Here is a 20,673-nt window from a genome sequence, read left to right as displayed (position 1 = left end):
TCCCGCCTTTTTCTCAAAATAAGCCTGAAAACTGTCAAATGTCATACATATTATTGCTCAGGAAAAGATGTGCGCAATTGTCGAGCAAAATGAAAATGATATATATTGTGTATTATTTTGAGATGAAAAACATGCTTCAATATGAATTTGCTCGACGCATGCGCTGTATGTTTTCTAAAAGGAAAACCACCTGAATTTGTGGATATTTTCATTGAAAATGGCATTTTGCAATTTTATGCCAACTTCAAGCTCTCGTCATATGACACAAACCATTTTGCTGATCAAACTGAGTGAATTTTGGGTTTACTAAACTATTCCTTAATTAAATGCCAGGATTTGAGCTCCAAGTGAAAGCATCAATATTTTGGGCCAGATGACTGTAGAAACTGTACCTACTTCTTAGTGAGCATGTACAAGATTCATAATAACGAGGTTCCACAATATCTAAAAGAAACAATACCTAGTAAAATAAACAATATGTTCACATATAATCTCCGTTATGGAGATAACTATTTAAGAGCCTGTCTAGCATAAAATCATGCAATACTGTCCAAATTGTATTTTAACACATCTTGATGAAATTTGGTGGATAGGTAGACATCCAAAATAGTAATTGAAAAATTCCCGTCAAAATTGATATTTTCAACATGGTCGCCATACGCAGCACCATCTGTATTTTGAATATTTTCATCAATATTATACATGTATTTAAAAATCCAGAGAGAGGGTAAAAATCAAATGTAATTTATTTCACTAAAAGTTAAATTTATATTTTTCAAAAGTATTTCAAAGTTACAACATACACTCCTCTTTCAAAAACGACATAATTCATAATCAAACACAAAAAACCATCAAAGGGTAGACAATTCTTGAAAATTGGCAATATACCAATCTTTCATAAATGAAGGAAAAGTACATATTGGAAGGGTTAAATCCTCCAAGAGCAGCCTAGGAAATAATTCCTTTTTACACTTATGTCAAAATAGACTACTAAACATCATTAAAGCATATTATTAAGCCTGGCATTTAAAAATCAAAAGAGATATTAAGGGTTTAAATAATGACTTTTTCTTCCAAAACATCTACAAAAAGAGTTAAATGTACCTAAGCATTTAGGTTATCAAATTAAAATTAAATTCATACCTCATTCAATGAATTTCATAGTTACAAATGACAATGGTATTCCAAAAGTAACATTAATAAGTATTTAACATACAAGACAACATAATACAAAGGAAAAACAAGTCTTAAAAGTATGCAATTTAGTACAATGGCTGTACTTCACATTGACAGGGCCATTTTATTCGAGTACAGCCTGGAAAATAGATTTTTCAAAAAGTACATTCATAACAATGCATATCATATGACTGATACAATTAATAAGTTTGGCTTTTAAAAATCAAATGATGCGTTAGATTCTTTTTATTATTCAAAATTGTTGAATTCGCATAAATTCATTGACTACAATTATATTTATAATTTTTCAACATATTTCAAAGTTATAGCTGACAATGATCTTAAAAATTGACAAATCAAAATTAAATATGCAAAACATAAATGGGTAGTCAACCCGTAAAAAGTGGCATCATGCCGCAACCAGTTTTAAAACAGGTCAAATAATCAAAAACATAGTCACTCCGTTTTCAAGTTCCCAATCAGAATATGATCCTTGAGTTAACTTAGTTGACAGGGTAGATTGGATGGTACATGTATTGCTTTCCTGAGAGAAATCCTGTGACAGATAATCTGCAAAAGAGAGGACGAAGATAATAAAACACAAAACAATTTATAAATAATTCTAGAGATAAAAAAACCACAAAGTGAAACCTAAATGGAGAAAAAATGAGATAATAATCATAATGCATGTGTGATGGGGTGGGGGGTAGGTAAGATAGGGTTCACAAGTTAACAATCTTATATAGGAATTTTCTCGAATCTCGGAGCTAGATACTATTGAAGGGTTACATGTAAAAAGGGTGTCAGTAGTAAAAAGAACCTTGGTAATGATATATACCAATCATTACATATTATCATATCACATTCACAAATGACATTAAACATGCATTGCATTTTAAGAGCAAAATTTCGACTTTCACAATAAAGAAACCAATCAGAAATTACTGTTGATATAATAAATAATCATTCATAAAAACATATACCCTATTCAGACTCTGTTATAATGTGTAAATTGATTACGAATAATATGATGTCACATAATGAATAATGAATGTAATCAAAATTATATATCCTACATATGTCACTCACTGACATACGTAAATTATTGTATGTTTGAAATGCTACATGTAGTACATGATTTTCAATATACATTACAAGTAATATGAATTTCAGAAATAAGACAATGTGAATAACTTTGTCTTGTATCTCTGTGGTGACCGTTTATATTTAAAATGTAACTCTTATAATATTGCCATTTTCTGTAAAATTCTGTTTTTATCTCTTACCAGTTCCCACTGCAATAAATTGTCTTTTATGAAGTCAGTATTCTTTGCATGAGGATGGTTGTGTATCTCTGCTCGCTTTCGCCTTACTGGTGTTGGGATGACATATGAAGAAAATAATAAGCAACAAAACAATTATTGTCTTGCGACTACCCTTTTGGATGATTTTTGGTATTGTGCATGGTTTTCTGGTGGATTTACACTTAATACCAAAATGCAGTGTTGAAGTTTACAAAAAATCATTTGTACCAGACGCTGTTTGAAGTGGAATTCTCTTAATATTGAATGAAGACAGGCTTCTTCAATTAAATAGTTTCGTAAAAGTGTTGGCTTTAATATCTGCAATCCCAAACTCCCTGTATACTTTCATATGGTTCTCGTCTTTTGAATATAATTCATTCCAAACTGAGGCACACATGTATTTTGAATTATGACCTTTATAGACGAAATATTGTTGATTCTCCATTATGTTCTTGTGGCATGCGTGAAGACGCATATCACTTTTTCTTTATTTGTGAGATTGCTAGATACAAATTAATGGATATATTGCTTAGGTTAAATGATTTAGTTATTATTGATACACATCTTCTACTTTGTGGTGATAATCTCTTCTCTACTGAATTGAGTAATTATATGTTCTCCTATGTTCAGACGTATCTTCATGAAACCAAAGATTTGGCTGATGATCATATCATATTCCATTGTTTATCTATAGAACACTTACCATTCATGTATTTTGTGTATATTATTTTAATGCCAATTGTGTACCATGTATTAGATTATAAGGAAAAGAACTCGTAAATTGTAAGAAGTTGCTTCTGATTCCTTTGTATATATTATATATAATAAAATACGTTCAATTCGAAAATTATTATTGTAGATAGATAAAACGTCGTCGATATATTTAAATGCCGCATTGAAGGCCACAGCAAAAAGTTTTTTCTCACGTGGAGTTGTTTTAATAAAGTATGTTTTACGTCAATATAAAAACAGGCCAGCTAACAGGAGTAAAATACGTGCTCATGGGAAGTCCAACATACTGTTGGAAGATCTGATCACCAAAGACTACAAAGATATTGTCAATGAGGAACTCAGAATACCTGTGCGTGGAATCAGAGTGATGCTTAACAAAGGATTACAGTCTTTTCATTCACTACTTCTATCAAAAATAGTCAGGAGGGCAGCAACCCAATATATCTTTATTTGCATATGAGAATAACAGATAATGTCTGTTGTCGAAAACACCACCACTGTTTTGAATATCGAAGCGGATTTTGACCAGATTAATGCATTAAATTTTCAAACGTATTTAATCTTAAACTCTTATCAAATATTTTCAACCGAACTGGAATGATGATTTCATACAAAATATTAACTAAAATACTTGTGTGGATAATAGTTCACATAGACATTATCATTTCAAAAATGAGTATGAGTATGGAAATCAACATGGTTCTATTTGACTGGCTTCCTTACATGGTTAGGTCAACATATTACAATAAATTATCCTTTATGAGGTCAACATAGTAAAATGAGGATCCAAGACCTTACCCACGAGGTGACCTGACTGAGTACGCGTAGCGGCCAAGGTCAGGTCAGGTCAGCGAGTGGACCAGATAGAGTGTGCTTATTTCAACATGTTGACTTCATAAGGGTTAATTGATTCTTTTATTATACCGATATGAAATAAGATTGGAAATGCTTCACTTATTTAATCTACATTTTAAAAATTACAGAAAACTGCAATATTCATTGTATAACAAGGACATATTAAATGTTACAGCTTTTAAATATAAGAACAGTCAATGTTCCTTGAACAGGTAATAACAATTGTTATTCATATGGTAGTGAATCTGAACTTGATTCACATGAGAAAACATTGGACTGTATGTTAATGAACGTGATATTGCACATGATGTTGAAACAGGGATGATGGCAAAATCTTTCCCCGACTCGGGAAATTTGCAAGTATTGCGACTAGGAGCTCAGTATTATCAACTTGCTGAAGTTCATACTCATGGAAATATGATTCAGAAACATTTTCAGCAGGTTCTTGTTGATGAGCTTAACCACTAGAACAAGATGAATTCATAACATTTTGCAAAACACTACATGTTTCATGTTTTTGTTTTCAATATCATTTCCCGAATAACTTTTGATGGAGTTTTCACTCTTGTGGCCACTAATAGACATGATATGACGGAGTTCAGTTCCTTTCTGATCCAGGGCGGTAATGCACGTTGCCCTTATGCAGTGGTTAGTATATGTAGATGTACTTGATAAGTGGACCTTCAATGATATTGTTTTCATGAAGTTACCAAGGGAATTGTGTCCTACAAGAACATTGTCATACCAAGCACTATCAAGTTCTTCAAACTTTTTGCGGGGCCTTTGCCAGAACCAATCACTCCCAGGATTTAATTTGGAGATGCATTTTTCAAGACTTGAACACTTCCTGGAAAAAATGAGGAATTCTTATATTTACATGCCTGATTTAAAAAAAAAAACACTTTTCAAAAATGATTCAAATGGTATAAATTAATATTCATATAAAAATATGTAGATCTAACTGGCATTTCATAAACCCTGCCTCCTGAAGAGTCAATGTCTGCAACATCAGCGCCCCGGTGATTTTTAGTTTCATATTTAGCAGCGTTTATGTAGAAAGGTCTCCCCTAGGCATCATTCTTTAAGACAAAATCATCTTTCTTCGTGTATCTCAGATTATATCGTCCCCTCCTGCGCGTGTAAAACATGACATCCAAAAAGGTCTTGTACTTGAATCCATGGGGATGTTTGATAGCAAGAGTGGCCGAATAAAATTTGTCAATGTCGGCATCGCTTATAACCTCTTTGTGTAGTATACTTTCTTTACCCAACCGTTTTATTTGTGTTAAAATAGCTTTAAACATTTCAGTGGACAACTGGAATGCAGGGTCATTCACAATATCTAATTTTCTCAGTGAAAGAAAGTGCCGTTGTAACCCAAACCGAACATTTATTATTGTTGCTCTCGAATAAAAATCTCCATTCTTCTTCCGACGCTCTGCATAAAAAATTATGAGGAAAAATCTGCCAGGTCGTCCTTTGTTTTCTGCAAATCGTCATATTCCTCCACTTCCTTGGACTCACAGTACTCTCGAATAATCCTAATGGAGGCTTGGATTACGTTTTTGGTATTTGCACAATTTCTGTTTTCAAGAATGCTCGATAATTCGCTTTGATTCAGCTCAGCAAATCTCCCACCGATAGAACAACTTTCTTCGGAAGCAGCCATAGTTGTGACAGACGACAAATGATGAAGTTGTGCACATCCAGACTGATGACGTATTTCACACCTACGCACTCTTTAAAATTATTAACAGGAAACACGGATATTTTATAACATTAAATTTTATCTTGCAAAATAGGTTTAAAAATCATAGAAAATTTTATTCATTAATAGCAGCTCATTATTCCAGAGGTCATTATTTATAATGACTCCTTCAGCTGGTCAACACTGGGAACCTGCAGCACTTCTAGGTCACTTACCTGATATCCGGCCTTATATTGAGGTATAATGTTTTCCCTTCGGCTTATCCAATTCAAGGATTATAGATGGAGATATAATAAACGAAATTATTACAAATCTATCAGTTGTTTTTGGTTCGAATGGAGTTTTATTGAATGTTTGCAGATATACATAAACACAAGTGTAATGTGAAACTATATTAAGAATTATTTTTTATTAAGAGTTTGCAAGAATACAACGATGCACGACCTCAATTGTGCGCAGAAAATAGAAACAATCTGCGCCATCAATTGAATGCTTTTAGATAAGGGATGGCTGTGTAGTTTTTAGAGGTGGAGTTTTTTCATCCACATATTTTCAAGATTTAAAAATTGTATGTAGTAAGTTAGATAAACCAAAAAATGAAATCCTGACTTTTCTTGATTTCTTTATCCACGTTTCTTATCCCCTGTAATCTCATCAATGTGGAACGTATTCTAAAGCCAACAACACTGAATCCGTTGCTGATTGATTGTATATTGTTTAACGTCCCTCTCGAGAATATTTCACTCATATGGAGAGTTGCAAATCTCATCAATGTGGAAAATATTCTAAAACTAGCATAATTATGTCAGTTAAAATTCACATTCAAATTAAAGACAATCAAGTTCAGTATCCATGTATATTATGTACGTCATGAAAGAGGATTGTAATGATTAAATTCCAAATATAACCTGTCATTAGGTCGAATTTTCTCTCATCTTGTATTTAATAGTGATTGTTAGGTCGTTCTTCACATATTGATTTGACTACGGATTACACTGTTTACCTGATCAAGACAAAGGGCTCATGGCGGGTGTGACTGGTCAACAGCGGATTCTTATTCCTCCTAGGCATGCGTTCCCACCTCTAGTGTGTCCAATGGTTAGTGTTTGCCCTACTTTTAAGTTTGTATTTTTTGTAAAAATTGTGAAATTGATCACTGTGCGATATTTTTTACAACTTCATCACATCACATAATAATTTGCATTATAGGTATGTATTGCACATTTGCATATTAAAAGTTTGCAAGAATACAACAATGTAAACCCTCGGTTATGCACAAGAAAAAACAACCTGCGTCATAACTAGAACGTTCCTCTTAAACAAGGCGTGAATGTGTAGGTCTCTGTCCCATCCCCCGGAGAGGTAGGTGTTTTTCAGTCACATGTTTTTTCTTCAGCTTTTACTTGTAATAAGTATGTTAGATACACCAAGGAATGAAACCCCTATATTTTTTTCTGATTTTTATCCACCTTTTTATCCCCTGTAGTCTCATCATTGTGGATAATACTCTAAAACTTACATCACTATGTCAGTTAAAAATCTCATTCAAATTTAAGACAACCATATTCAGTATACATGTACATGTATATTATGTATTTTATAAAACGTGGGATATAAATATTTGATTTTCACATACAACCTGTCCTTATGTTGAATCCTGTCTGACACGTTTCATAACCTTTATTAGGCCCCTCTTCACATACTGATTGTGAGTACGGATAAATCGGATTGCGTGATCAAGATAGAGAGTTAAGGCGCGTGTGACCGGTCAACAGGGGATGCTTCCTCCTCCTCGGCACCTGATGCCACATCTAAAGTGTGTCCAGTGGTTCGTGTTTTCCATATTCTCACTGTAACATTCTTATTAGGAATTATGAAATTGATCACTGTTGGATATCGTCACTTATTTATCACATCACGCTATCATTTGCATTGAGGGTATATATTGCACAATATATTTTGTATTGCTTGTAGGAGTTATGAGATTTATCACTGTTCGTTATCTCCACCTTACATTTACAAATTAAAAGTCAGCAAGAATACAGCGATGTAAGACCTCAATTGTGCACAAGAAAAAATAACATGAGCCACGAATCGAACGGTTTGTTTTGTTTTTTTTCAAACAAGGGTGGATGTGTACTTGTTTGTGTCCCATTTCCACAGAGAGGTAGAGGTTTTTTTTTTAATTACATGCTTTAACGATTTTACATGTAATAAGTGTGTTATACGAACATACACCAAGGAATGAAACCCCTATCTTTTTCTTAATTTTTTATATCTCATCAATGTAGAAAGTATTTCAAAACTAACATCACTGGATCAGGTAAAAATATCATCATGTGAAAAGTATTCCAAAACTAACAACGCTATGTCAGTTTAAAATCCGATTTAAATTTTAAGACAACCAGATTCAGTATACAGGTATATTATGTATTTTATAAAACGTAAGATATAATGATCTAATTTACAAATACAACCTGTCATTAGGGTCGATTTCTGTCGGATGTTTTATAATGATTGTTAGACCTTTCTTGGCACACTGATTTTGACTACGAATTACCCTGTTTATCTGATCAAGACATAGGGATCACAGTGGTTTTGACCGGTCGAAAGTGGATGCTTACTCCTCTTATGCACCCGATCGTACTCCTGGTATGTTGAGGGGTTCGTCTTTACCCAACTCTTTATTTTTTATCCCTTATTGGAGTTATGAGATTGATCACTGTTTGTTATCTTTATCTTTCATACTGATTGTGACAATGGATAACTCCATTTACCTGATCAAGATAAAGGGCTCATGGCGGGTGTTACCGGTCAGCATTCCATGTTTCCTCCTCCTAGGCACCAGATGTCGCCTTTATAGTGTGTCCAGTGGTTCGTTTTTTTCCAATTTTACATTCTTTATAGGAATAATCAAATTGATCACTGTTCGATATCTTCACGTTTTTTATCACAGTACGTAATCATTTCATTGTAGATGTATATTGCATATTTGCGTTGGAATTAACAAGTTAACATGTCTTCTGTATACCAGTAGTCCTTTTCGTTGTTTTTTAACTTTGGTAGTCTTTAAGTTATTACATGTAGCTGAATGTGTTATACAATCGGGGAAAAAATCCATCGGTTATCTTTGCTGTTACAATCTAAACCGAAATAAAGATTTATTTACTTGATTTCAAAGTAATGTATGAATGTTCATTATCTCTACACAAGATTAAAACCTCAATTAATCCTTGTATTTTGCATAATACATGTATAAATATCGGAAATTGTGATTTTCCGTAATCTAATGAAAACATGACACATTGATGATTTTAACTTTTTATTCAAGCAGGGAAGAATACAAAGTGCACAGTGTAATAGGGAAGATCAGCAAATTCTGAGAAATAAACAGGAAACTCCAGTTCACTCTTGTATCATCACGTGGATGTCAAAGACTGCCATAACCATCTAGAAAGAAATATACACTATCATTTCAATTAAAAAAAACTCAACGTTGTTGTACTTGTCATTCATGAAGTGTAAAAAGTATTTACATAAATGAGAGGGAGAGAGATAGAGAGAGTCGTGTGTTTCAGCGGTATCTGTATATTGCGTGTTAAGAGTTAAAAGTATAAAGGCTAAAATCCTAGAGATGCAGATTAAGATTGCTATAATATTTTTTTATGTTATGGGGCTTATTTGTGATTTTTAAACATTTTTGTCTGTTATCAATTTAGAATATCAACGAAATATACAATTCGTATAATGTTTCAATACACAGAATTTCTTGATAAATAAAATTCTGTCTTTCATTGAATTGCTGAAGTTTGGCTTTTCAAAACAAAAAGGAAAAGATAGAAGTGTTTATGGAATGAATTCATTATTTCTTTTCGTTGGATGGTTGATTCATTGATTGATTTAATGTTTTCCGCCACACTCAACAATTTTTCAGTTATCTTGTGGCGCCCAGTTTTTATTGGTGGAAGAGAGAACCCAGATACAATGTACCTGGAAAGAGACCACCGACCTTCTGAAAGTAAACTGGGAAACTTTCTAACTCACCGGAGCGAGCGGGATTCGAACCCGCGCCGACAGAGGTGAGAGGCCGTGTGATGTTTTAGCGTGATGCGCTAACCACTCGGCCACGGAAGCCCTTCGTTGGATGGATGGAGGTATACCACGAAACATAAGACTGAAAATGTTTCAATGCGCTCAGCACAAGATGCAAAGTTTTCCATCTTATTTTCGTGGTATACCTCTATCCAACGGGAAAAAAATCAATTTATTCCTTATCGTTTAAATATTTCAAAACATTGAGTTTAAATAATAAACATGATCATGATTTGAGTTGAATTAATGACTCATTTTTAGGCTACATTCTATATAATTTCGAGATGGGTGTAGTAATTTGTGAATACAAAACTAGACAAACGTCAACTAAATCCGTTAGTGGCGACTTTCACGAACTGTTTACTGTTAAGCAAACGGGTTTCTTTAACTTTCTTGGGAATTGAAAAGTGCAGTTTCGATGTGTTAGAGATAATTGTTATTGAGAGAAAATTTCTGGAGGTTTATTGAATGGAAATGGAATTATGTCGAATGGATTGATGTCGGTACTAACGGCAAGCGTGGGACACGTGCATGATTATGACGTGGAATGCGATCAGAGACAAGAGCAGGTTGTCGCGGTTTCCAGGTGGAAAAGTGAGGGTTGCGGAATGTTTTTCTAGTTTGACCAGTGAACTGCTACGGCGTCACTGCTATTGTAACGTCATACGGAAACCTCATTTCGGTGCCCAGTCATAAATATATGTCGGAGTTCGAAACCATCGTCGTTAAGGGCTTGACTATTGCAGTTGCTCTGAGGCAGTTAGGTATGTGACATGAATAAGTTGTCGCAGGGTACACACTGGACTATTGGCATCCCCAATGGAATGCCTTTGACTCTCAGAATAGCAGAAGCAGACATGTGGGGTTTTTGTGGTTTTTCTTGTCATCAAATAGCTAATAGCCATCTTTATTTAATTTTGCATACTTGATTGTTTATTTTTCTTTGATACTTGTTTGTTGTTGTTAAATAAATTTATACACCTTAACAGAATCGTTCTTTTTCTTTTCAGGATTTCCAATCAAAAATAGATATATAGATACTTAGCAATCAGAGGAATCCCCATCATCCTAATATAAAGCAGTTCTGATATATATTTTTTCATTCGATACGATATACCACATTTTTCTACCAATAAAAAATCATGTAAAATTATTTTTTTCTATTTAATATACATGTATTTTAGAGTAATAAGGTGACAGAGAAATTAGCAATTATTGCAAAAATGATAAACGCGAACATTCACTGCTTTGTTACTTTTATATAGTATATTAAATGAAAGGTGAAGATAACGAACAGTGACAAATCTCATAATTCCTATAAGCAATACAAAATAGATAGTTGGGCAAACAGGGACCTTTGGACACACCATAGATGCGATCAGGTGCCTAGGAGAAGTAAGTATCTCTGTCGATCAGTCACATCCATCGTGAGCCCTATATATTGATCAATTAAACAGAGTGTTCCGTAGTCAAAATCAGTGTGCCAAGAACGGCCCAACAGTCGGTATGAAACACGTCAGAAAGCAGTTGACCCAGTGATAGGTTATATTGGCAAACTAGATCATTATAACGACATTAGAATTTAAACGAGACTGTTGAAACCCAGCACCATCAGCTTTTGTCGATAGCCTGCTTTGATTTCAAAACTGACCATACGTAAAACAAGCCCTTGCATATCGCAGTTGACATATATAAACACCATATGGAGATGATAATGGAATGTTGCTAAATAAATATGGGAAGTTGACGATAGAGAAGCTGAAATAAAGTTGATTTGTTAGTTTGCCGTTAATATCTACTTTCAATAAAATATCTAAGTATGAAGCAGAAGTGGACCACTCATTGCTGTCTTTTATTTCGAATTCATGGAGCCATGTCGAATCGACATATGAAGGAAAATTATTATTGTTAATAGATAAAACGTCGTCGATATATCTTAATGTCAAATTGAAGGCAACAGCAAGAGATTGTTTCTTCTCACGTAGAAGTTTTTGAATAAATTCTGCTTTCCTGGGAATATAAAAACAGGTCAGCTAACAATTCGTGTCCAAGGTTATTCCAACAGACTGTTGGAAGACCTGATCACAAAAGACCATGAAGATATTGTCAATGAGGAACTCCAGCATATTTTTTATTTCAACTTCAGAGTACTTGTGCGGGGAATCAAAGTGGTGTTTAACAAAGCGTTTGGGTTTTTTCTTTTTTCTTTTTGGATGACTGATCACTAGATATGAAGATTTGCGTTTTCCATTTTTGTTGAAGAAGCAACTGTCTATGATGTCAAATAGTCTAGTCTTTAATTGGTCGTGTAAAGTGTTGAAAAGGCATACATGTACGTTTTGATGGTTTTGATTTGAGAAAGGTTTTGCGACTTGAAGTTAACTAAAAGTTCTTTAGAATTTTTTAGAATCCATATTTGATTGACAAGACCTCTGGCATATATAGTTGCACAGTACGTTTGAAGTTTCTCCTTCACAGCTGTCCATATTTTCGTGAAGAGCAAAGATAAGGGCTTAGTAGAACAATTACTGGATCCAGCAAAGTATCTTTGTAAGGGTTTGTATGAAGTTAAGGAATCCAGTATAGGTAAGATAACTCATATTCACCCGACCCATTGACTGGGATATCAAATGACTGTGTCTAAAATTGAAGCATGGTTTTGAAGAATTGCATTTACATACATGTATGTAATTTTAAATATTTTTACTCAGGGTCAGAATTTCTCTGCCTGTTATCTTGTATAAACTCTTCATATTAGTTCAATAGGATCAGAATTTGTATGCCTGTTACCTTTGTATAAACACTTTATGTTAGTTCAACAGGTTCAGAATTTGTCTGCCTGTTAACCCTGTCTAGGCTTATCATGTTTGCTTAACAAGTTTTCAGATTTGTGGCAAACTCAATAAATTCAAAATTTTGTCTGCTTGTAATAAGTGTTTTTCAAGTGCATATATTCTCTTAGTATTTGTTAACAATGTCAAAATTTGTTTCCTTTTTAGCTCGCTTTGTCTTCATTTTAAATTTTACACCATTACATATGGCATTTATACTTATTTGCTGTTTTTCAATCATTTCAATTACCCCGTTTTTAATTTTGTCCCAACCATGTTTGTTCATATCATATTTATGGTTTTTTATTTTTTTTTATTTTTAATTGTAGTTTCAATTTTCCAAGGCAACATCTTGAGTGGTGCTTCAACCCTTTGGGCTGATGGCCTTTTTTATGCACCACTTTTGTTTCCAATAAAGATTGATATGTATTCTATAGCATTATCACATCTGTGTTTTGTAAAAATATTGTGGCTGGGAGACCACTGTTGTGTAATAATTTATTGACCTGCATTTCTAGTCAAGAAACAGTTTATATGTCAACAATATCTTTGATGCTGGTTTGTCTCCCAGCCAATTCTTTTATTATTTTATGATTTACATTTTCTCGTCATTTAAATAAATGACAACTTTTACACTTCAACATGTTTTCTGTTATGATATTTGGAAACAAACAAAGCTGCTATGTTGCCTTGGAGTGAGGTTTTAACATAAAATAAGGTTTATTTTCAAATAAAACAATTTATGTTAAAATTATACAATTTTTTCCTTTTTTGATGTTGGAATGTTTTGTATTCTTTAAGTCATTTACAAAACATGAATTATTAAACTTGGAATAAAGAGTCCCCCCAATTTTCTCTCTGTGATCCGTTTTTATCTGTTCCATAATTTTTATCAAAGCCCTTATCTGTCTTAGCCAATCAGATTGCCGCGCAAGGTATCTTATTTACATAATCCTTTGTTTACTCGGAGTGCTGCCACGAAAGTTTTTACTGAAGAAAAAGCAACCACCACCTCCACTCCATCCACCACAATTAGATATTTTGTAATTTTTCTCAACTTTTTTACGCACCTTTTGCCTTTTTTATGCACCACTTTTGTTTCCAATAAAGATTGATATGTATTCTATAGCATTATCACATCTGTGTTTTGTAAAAATATTGTGGCTGGGAGACCACTGTTGTGTAATAATTTATTGACCTGCATTTCTAGTCAAGAAACAGTTTATATGTCAACAATATCTTTGATGCTGGTTTGTCTCCCAGCCAATTCTTTTATTATTTTATGATTTACATTTTCTCGTCATTTAAATAAATGACAACTTTTACACTTCAACATGTTTTCTGTTATGATATTTGGAAACAAACAAAGCTGCTATGTTGCCTTGGAGTGAGGTTTTAACATAAATATCTTTGTGATATCCTAAGGTGGTTCCCATATTTAGAGAATAACGTGGCGGAACTTTTGTATTTTATCCTACAGATTATGTTAAAGTATATAATGTATGTGTATAGATATTAAAAACATTTTAAAGTTCCGTTTTCTATCAAATCTTCCAAACGCTCTCTATGTATATTTCATCAAAAAATTCCACACATGTTGTTATGAATTAAAGTTCCAAATTTTAAAGACACATAATAGCAAAACTTTACTTAATCACAAAAATATGTGCTTTTTTAAAGTACATGGATTTCAAGTTAACTCTAATAACAGGAAATAGACATGGAATGTTACCATTTTACTGATGTTTAAACCTCTGCTTAAATGGCTCATGAACAGCACTTGGTTCTTTGAATTTGAATTTGAATGAGGACTGAAAGAGAAAAAAATCTATGAATTAGATGTCAACTGAATAAAGTATGTTATAAATTGAAAACGTACATATTTTTAAAACAAATAGTGCAAAATGAAATAGTCAAAGAGAAATCAAATAGTCAAAGAGAAATCAAATAGTCAAAGAGAAATCAAATAGTCAAATATAATCATTATTAAAGACGATAAAGGTAAATGTAAAGTCGAATGAGATGTATCTGTTGCGAACATGGCCACGATCTTAGGGGTACCGGATGACAAATTACTAAAATCAAATAGTCAAAGATGATCAGTATTTCCTTCTATCTTATTCTAATTACCGGTACTTTGGATAATTCTGCGTACCTGTTCCTTTCAAAGTTAGCTACTTTTTAAAGTTTTTAAAGTTCTAAGTTTGAGATGACTTCATGATTATTTAGAAATATATACCACTGCTGTCATTTGTAAACAGTTCGGGGGAGCTGTCACCAAATGAGAACTACAAGAAACTCACCAAGGATCGTCTTTTTCTATACTCAGGTACGCAGCAAACTCTTGTACAGATAGAATTGTTAGAATTGTACTGACAACAATACGTTTCGCATTGAGCAGATACCGGAACAAACGTTGCGCAGATAAGCAAGCAGACGAGAAACACCACCTTCATCTAAAATAAAGAATGGGAAAAGGAAATCCGTTGATTTTTAATTATTTTGGTATTTTGATGAACCTTATATAAGAAATATACAACACATCAACAAGTTATCTATTGAATTGAGAAGTACACGGACGATTTAACTCTTATAATAGTCTTGTCATGGTTTAGTTGAACAAATCTCGATTTTTACAGTCGACTTTGAAATGATGAATACCGAACTCTTATTTGCAAACATGAGATCCTACTTTATTTTCAGACATCTACATACATGTAATATAGAGGCTTTAACCGTGATGCAAACAAGTTTGTTGACATATATAATCCAACATTTAGTGGAAAGTATTTAGCACAATCCATTTAGCATTCACTTCTTCCCCACTATGATGAGATAATGCTGCAGACAATGATCAATGTAATTACAGAGATGAATAGATAGTCAAAATATGGTTCATACAGACGAGTATGTTAAAAAACAGATCCGAGTTGTCGTACCTGTCCAAGCATTAAATGCGCTTAACCAAATACAAATCAATGGTATGCTGGTGCTACAATCAATTTGTATCTTTTATTAGAGTCAAATTTGTTAACAGAACCTCTCTCTCTCTCTCATGATATATATATATATATATATATATATATATATATATATATATATAGCAATGCTGTACCCTGATAGTTAGATCCTAAATTAATTCGTCGAATCTATACCCATTGTCATCCTATAATAATTGCGCTTGAATAGCTCAAGTAGGATTTAATGATTATTTTTAGAGATGCTTACAGGTAACCTTTCTGTCACTATTGGTAAGCTGACCTTTTTATCTTTGCGATTATTCAGCTGTATAGTATGTACAATTATTGGATAATTGTTTTTTGTTTATAAATCATAATGAGTTCGTATATGTTTTCTATTACATTTTTGTTACTTTTACGTATACATTCATACGTTTTCAGTGGATGTTTCATTGTAACTCAAGTTTGTATTGTACTGTTCTGTGCTATAAACAGCGATTGATATGCACGGTACATTGCATTTTTGTCATACGATTTAAGGTGTTATTTGTTTCTACTTCAAAAATCACATTCCTAGAATAATGTGATACTATCTACGTTTTTATTGATATGCTCTTATTATCATGATGTGAAATCATCCGTGTCAATTAGTTTATGTTTTACGTAATGTGGCACTGAAAGTCATAAGCTGATATTTAAATCTAAGGTATAGACAATTTCAAGGCGAGTATCAATCCCAGCCTTGTAAGTATTGACATTCCCTGGACGCTTTTAGGATGCATTGACATTCCCTGGGCGCTTTTAGGATGCATTGACATTCCCTGGGCGCTTTTGGGATGCATTTACATTCCCTGGGCGCTTTTATGATGCATTGACATTCCCTGTGCGCTTTTAGGATGTATTGACATTCCCTGGGCGCTTTTAGGATGTATTGACATTCCCTGGACGCTTTTAGGATGTAATGACATTCCCTGGGCGCTTTTAGGATGTATTGACATTCCCTGGGCGCTTTTAGGATGTATTGACATTCCCTGGGCGCTTTTAGGATGCATCAACACAGACGCCAGCTTGTGTTGGTGACGTTTTAAGTTTCGTTTTGTATATTTCTGTATCATACGTAGAATTTATGGGTATATTGAGCGTATCTTAGGTATTTCAAATTGATGTTTGAAGGTCACTATGCATTTTGAAAAGTTTTAAAAGTTGAGGGCGTGCAACTTCAGTTGATGTTCACAAGTATACCTTAAAACACAAATATATTCAAAGTATTTTCGAGGTGATTTGTATTCCTTTTTTTTTTTTTTTTTTTTTACCAAAATGGATTTCTGAAATTGTTCACATCATAGAAATTAAAAATTGTTTTGATACATGGGGAACACTGTTGGAATGATAATATAGCGAACTTTTGTGAAGTTTAATTTCTTTATCTTAAATGAAACTTTCTCTTATTTTCAAGCGCTAATATCGGAGCAAAGAACTTGGTACGTTCGTTGATATCTTATAGATTTTTTCTAAATGATACGACTTAATCACATTTTTGTCTGGCTTATGTTCCTCTAATTCATATAATCATACGTGCGTGTGTTTGGTTTTCTTAGCTATAGCGTGATGATGAAAAATAAATTCTTACAACTTTAAAACATATTACTATACACAAGGATTTCATTCTACAAAACTAGTATGTAGCGTAAACTAAATATTTTCATACTGATGACAAAGCCGAAATTAGGAAAAAGCAGTGCACTCTAAATGCAATGACAATTATTACTAAAACGAATCAAGCATGGGGTTATTTTCAAGCATTTCACCAACAAGTAAATACCATAATATGATTTTATTTAAAAGCAAATAAAGAGTAAGTTTACAATACCTTTTCTGCCGATGGTTGTCTTTGGCAATATTGATATTATTCGACACGCCGAATTTATACTTTTACGTAGAATGCTTGACACAAAAATCTTGACCTTAATTGGTCTATTTACAAGTACCCTTCTCTATGATAGTGTACGTATACTTGAATTTTACTGAGAAAAAACATGCATTTAAAAAAAAGGGAGAGCAAAGTCGACAGTTCAGAGTACACACTAACATGTGTTCTATCGCATCATTACAGCAATGGGTTCTATATTTTAAGGTAGGAACGGAAACAATATGCACCCATCTTGACCTGCATCGAGGCACTTCTTATCTTATGTGAACCAGTCCAATTAATGAAGGAAACTATGACATGAAGTATTTTTCGGAGAATTAACACACTTCCTGTTTGCCCTTCAATAAAATTTGCATGCTTTTTCCAGATATGTATATTTGACGAAGTGTTTGGATCACGTGTACCTTTCCTGCAGAAGTCTAAAACTTATATTGTACATGTACGTGAAGTTTGTTGTTGAGTTGGGGTCCCATGTGTATATGTATAGATATCAAAACTTTACTTTCCTAATGAATGTTATGATGGGTCGGCTGTATTTAATAATGCAATGTTTTCATGTGTATCTTGAAATGAATAACTGCAGTCCCTTGGTATTAGAAGAATTCAATGTGATACATTTAGTGCATTAAAGGTTGGTACTTATTTATATCACATATAAAGGGTCGGGTTTACTATATTCTTTCGGCGACATATCTCAAAAGGTATAGATGCAGAGAAATATTGTGCAAAAAATATCATGTCATTTTGCTTTATAATCTTTAATACCTTAAAACAAAATATAGATTTGTTATATTGACTATATGATGTAGCAATATACCGAATAACAACAAACACATAACACATTCAACCGTGACTATTAGAGATCAGCAAAGCTTCATTTGTATACATAATGGCAAACGAAGGAAAATGTAGATTGAATGTAGCCAAGTTGTCTAATAATTATTTCCGATTTCGATAAAAATACTTAATATGAGTATAACTATTATGTTATTTGTCAAGGAACAAAACGTTAAACCCAAGATTCATATCAAAACATTTAGAAATGAAGCTAATTTTTACCAGTCTTCACTCCAATTATTGAATAAAGGATAACTGCACGTAATTCAAATGTTATTTATTGCAATTGATTTAGTTAGACAAAATTAAAGTTAAACGATACTTTACACATCAATAAATCCGAAAACACGATGTCTTCATACGCGCCTGAAAACAAATAACGTATTGTACGAAGACTCGGCGAGGAAACTTTTCAATTTTTAGAAGTTTCAATACAAAGACCAAATTGGAATTATTAGAATCAAACATTCTTTTTCAAGAATGTATCAATGTGTATTTTCCTGACATTTGACTCACAAACTTAACATAAAAGTGCTTTGCACTATTATTCAGTTTGTGAATCAAATGTCCAGAGTTTACAAATCGATATCTTCAAAAAGAATGTTTTATCAAATAATAACCCCTGACAGATCAGGGTAACATTGTATTTCATACTAATCAACTCAGTTTAGTCTATTAAGTGTAGTTAATAGGCTGTACAGGGTAGCATACTGACCTGATGCAGATTCCTCCATAATTCCGAAAATTGAGTATGTCCATGATATTACAGATCCCATTTACTAAAAGTTATAGTAATTAACTCCAAATCAATAAAACAAATAACTAATTGGAATTTTGTAAAAAAAAAAAAAAAAAAAAAAAAAAATCATCGTTGTTCTATATAATGAAATCGTTTTCCGTAAATATCATAGCTTCTTACCAAATTATTCCAAATACGAAAGCACTGCATGTACCTCATATTTCAGTGATGAAACATACATCAATCATTATTGTCTCAAGGGTAAGTAAATCACCGTTTTCGTCACTTATCTTGCTCCTATCGTTGTCTGCAGATGATATACTATTGATTAATGAAACGGGCACCTGCTGTTTGAATTTGATATTTTTGTGATTATCTAGTTAAGCTACAACATATCTCATTTTTATGACGTTATACACATGGATAAGGGACTCAAGTGATTCTCATATGAAATACCCACAAATTTAATGTCCTAGGATACCAAAAATTTAGGACGCATCAAACGACATAACATTTTGTTGTATTCACCTGGAATCAGTCACGAATGATATGAAATGTACCAATAAAAAGGCAGTGAAGGATATCAATTTCTGGGTAATTTTTTGTGATTTGTAAATAATACAGATTTAAAGGTGGTTTTATTGTAAATTATTATGGGAAATATTTCTTTAAGAAATATTAAAGCATTTACAAACAGTTTTACAAAATTCTATAACATTATTGGGGGTGGGTGGGTGATGGGTGTAATAATTCATGTCCTAAATGAGAATTTTCGCATGAAAGGAAGACGAATAGTAAGACACATGCTATAAATACTTACAGGATTGCCATGCAAAATATTGTGTATGGAAGTCATCTGGACGTAATCTGTCATTAATGATATATTGGTTCCATAGCTGAGATGATAATTCAAGATATAAAGCGTGATTTCGAGCAGAATAGGAAAGTATATGGAGTTCCTGGCATAAAATGCAGTACACGAAGTTTACGGACGGAATCTAGTGTAAAAATGGTATATTAAGCTACCGGTTTTAGAAGCAAGACGGTATCAGTAGGGGAGGGGGTGATTCGTACAATGTATCTATGTTGTAGGTAGGGTGCAAGGTGAAGATAACGAACAGTGATCAATCTCATAACTCCTACAAGCAATACAAAATAGATAGTTGGGCAAACACGGACCCCTGGACACACCAGAGGTGGGATCAGGTGCCTAGGAGGAGTAAGCATCCGCTGTCGAGGGTACACATCCATTTTAAACGCTCAAAACTAATCTTTGATATAAAACACATGAAAGATAAATCATTCTATCGGGTGCATCTTTGTACCAAAGGACACATTACTTGGGGATTGCAGTGCGCTCTGGACAACCTTGAGAAGTATAATTCTTAAATTGCTGTAATTTTAATTAATTCAGGGTAGGTATAGAGTTTCCCTTTTTAAATGTATTCCATGAAAACACAAAAAAACCAAAGCTTTCGGTGCTTAGATTTGTCGAATTCTGTGATGATC

The 20,673-nt window shown here is 33.2% G+C and overlaps 2 long non-coding RNA genes across 4 annotated transcripts; one reads left to right on the top strand and one right to left on the bottom strand.

The window, feature by feature from the left end:
- The first annotated feature begins 4,854 nt into the window (after positions 1–4,854).
- LOC130052741 (uncharacterized) lies at positions 4,855–8,874 on the top strand. Of its 3 annotated transcripts, none has more exons than XR_008801124.1 (4): positions 4,855–6,013; positions 6,725–6,873; positions 6,985–7,137; positions 7,463–8,874. It is a non-coding gene; the product is annotated as an uncharacterized LOC130052741 (long non-coding RNA). The 3 variants fall into 3 exon arrangements; XR_008801123.1 differs by having other exon boundaries at positions 6,985–7,603; positions 7,750–8,874; XR_008801122.1 differs by having other exon boundaries at positions 6,985–8,874.
- Positions 8,875–9,084: 210 nt separating this feature from the next.
- Positions 9,085–17,621, bottom strand: LOC125675924 (uncharacterized). Its single transcript, XR_007370698.2, has 4 exons — positions 17,529–17,621; positions 15,002–15,154; positions 14,431–14,509; positions 9,085–9,225 (listed from the first exon to the last, which is right to left on the bottom strand). It is a non-coding gene; the product is annotated as an uncharacterized LOC125675924 (long non-coding RNA).
- Between the last annotated feature and the right edge of the window lie 3,052 nt (positions 17,622–20,673).

The sequence above is a fragment of the Ostrea edulis genome, chromosome 3, assembly GCF_947568905.1.
Source record: "Ostrea edulis chromosome 3, xbOstEdul1.1, whole genome shotgun sequence".
NCBI classification, from domain to species: Eukaryota; Metazoa; Mollusca; class Bivalvia; order Ostreida; family Ostreidae; genus Ostrea; species Ostrea edulis.
Note: the sequence above shows the minus strand (reverse complement) of the source record. Positions and strands in the feature narration are given on the sequence as shown.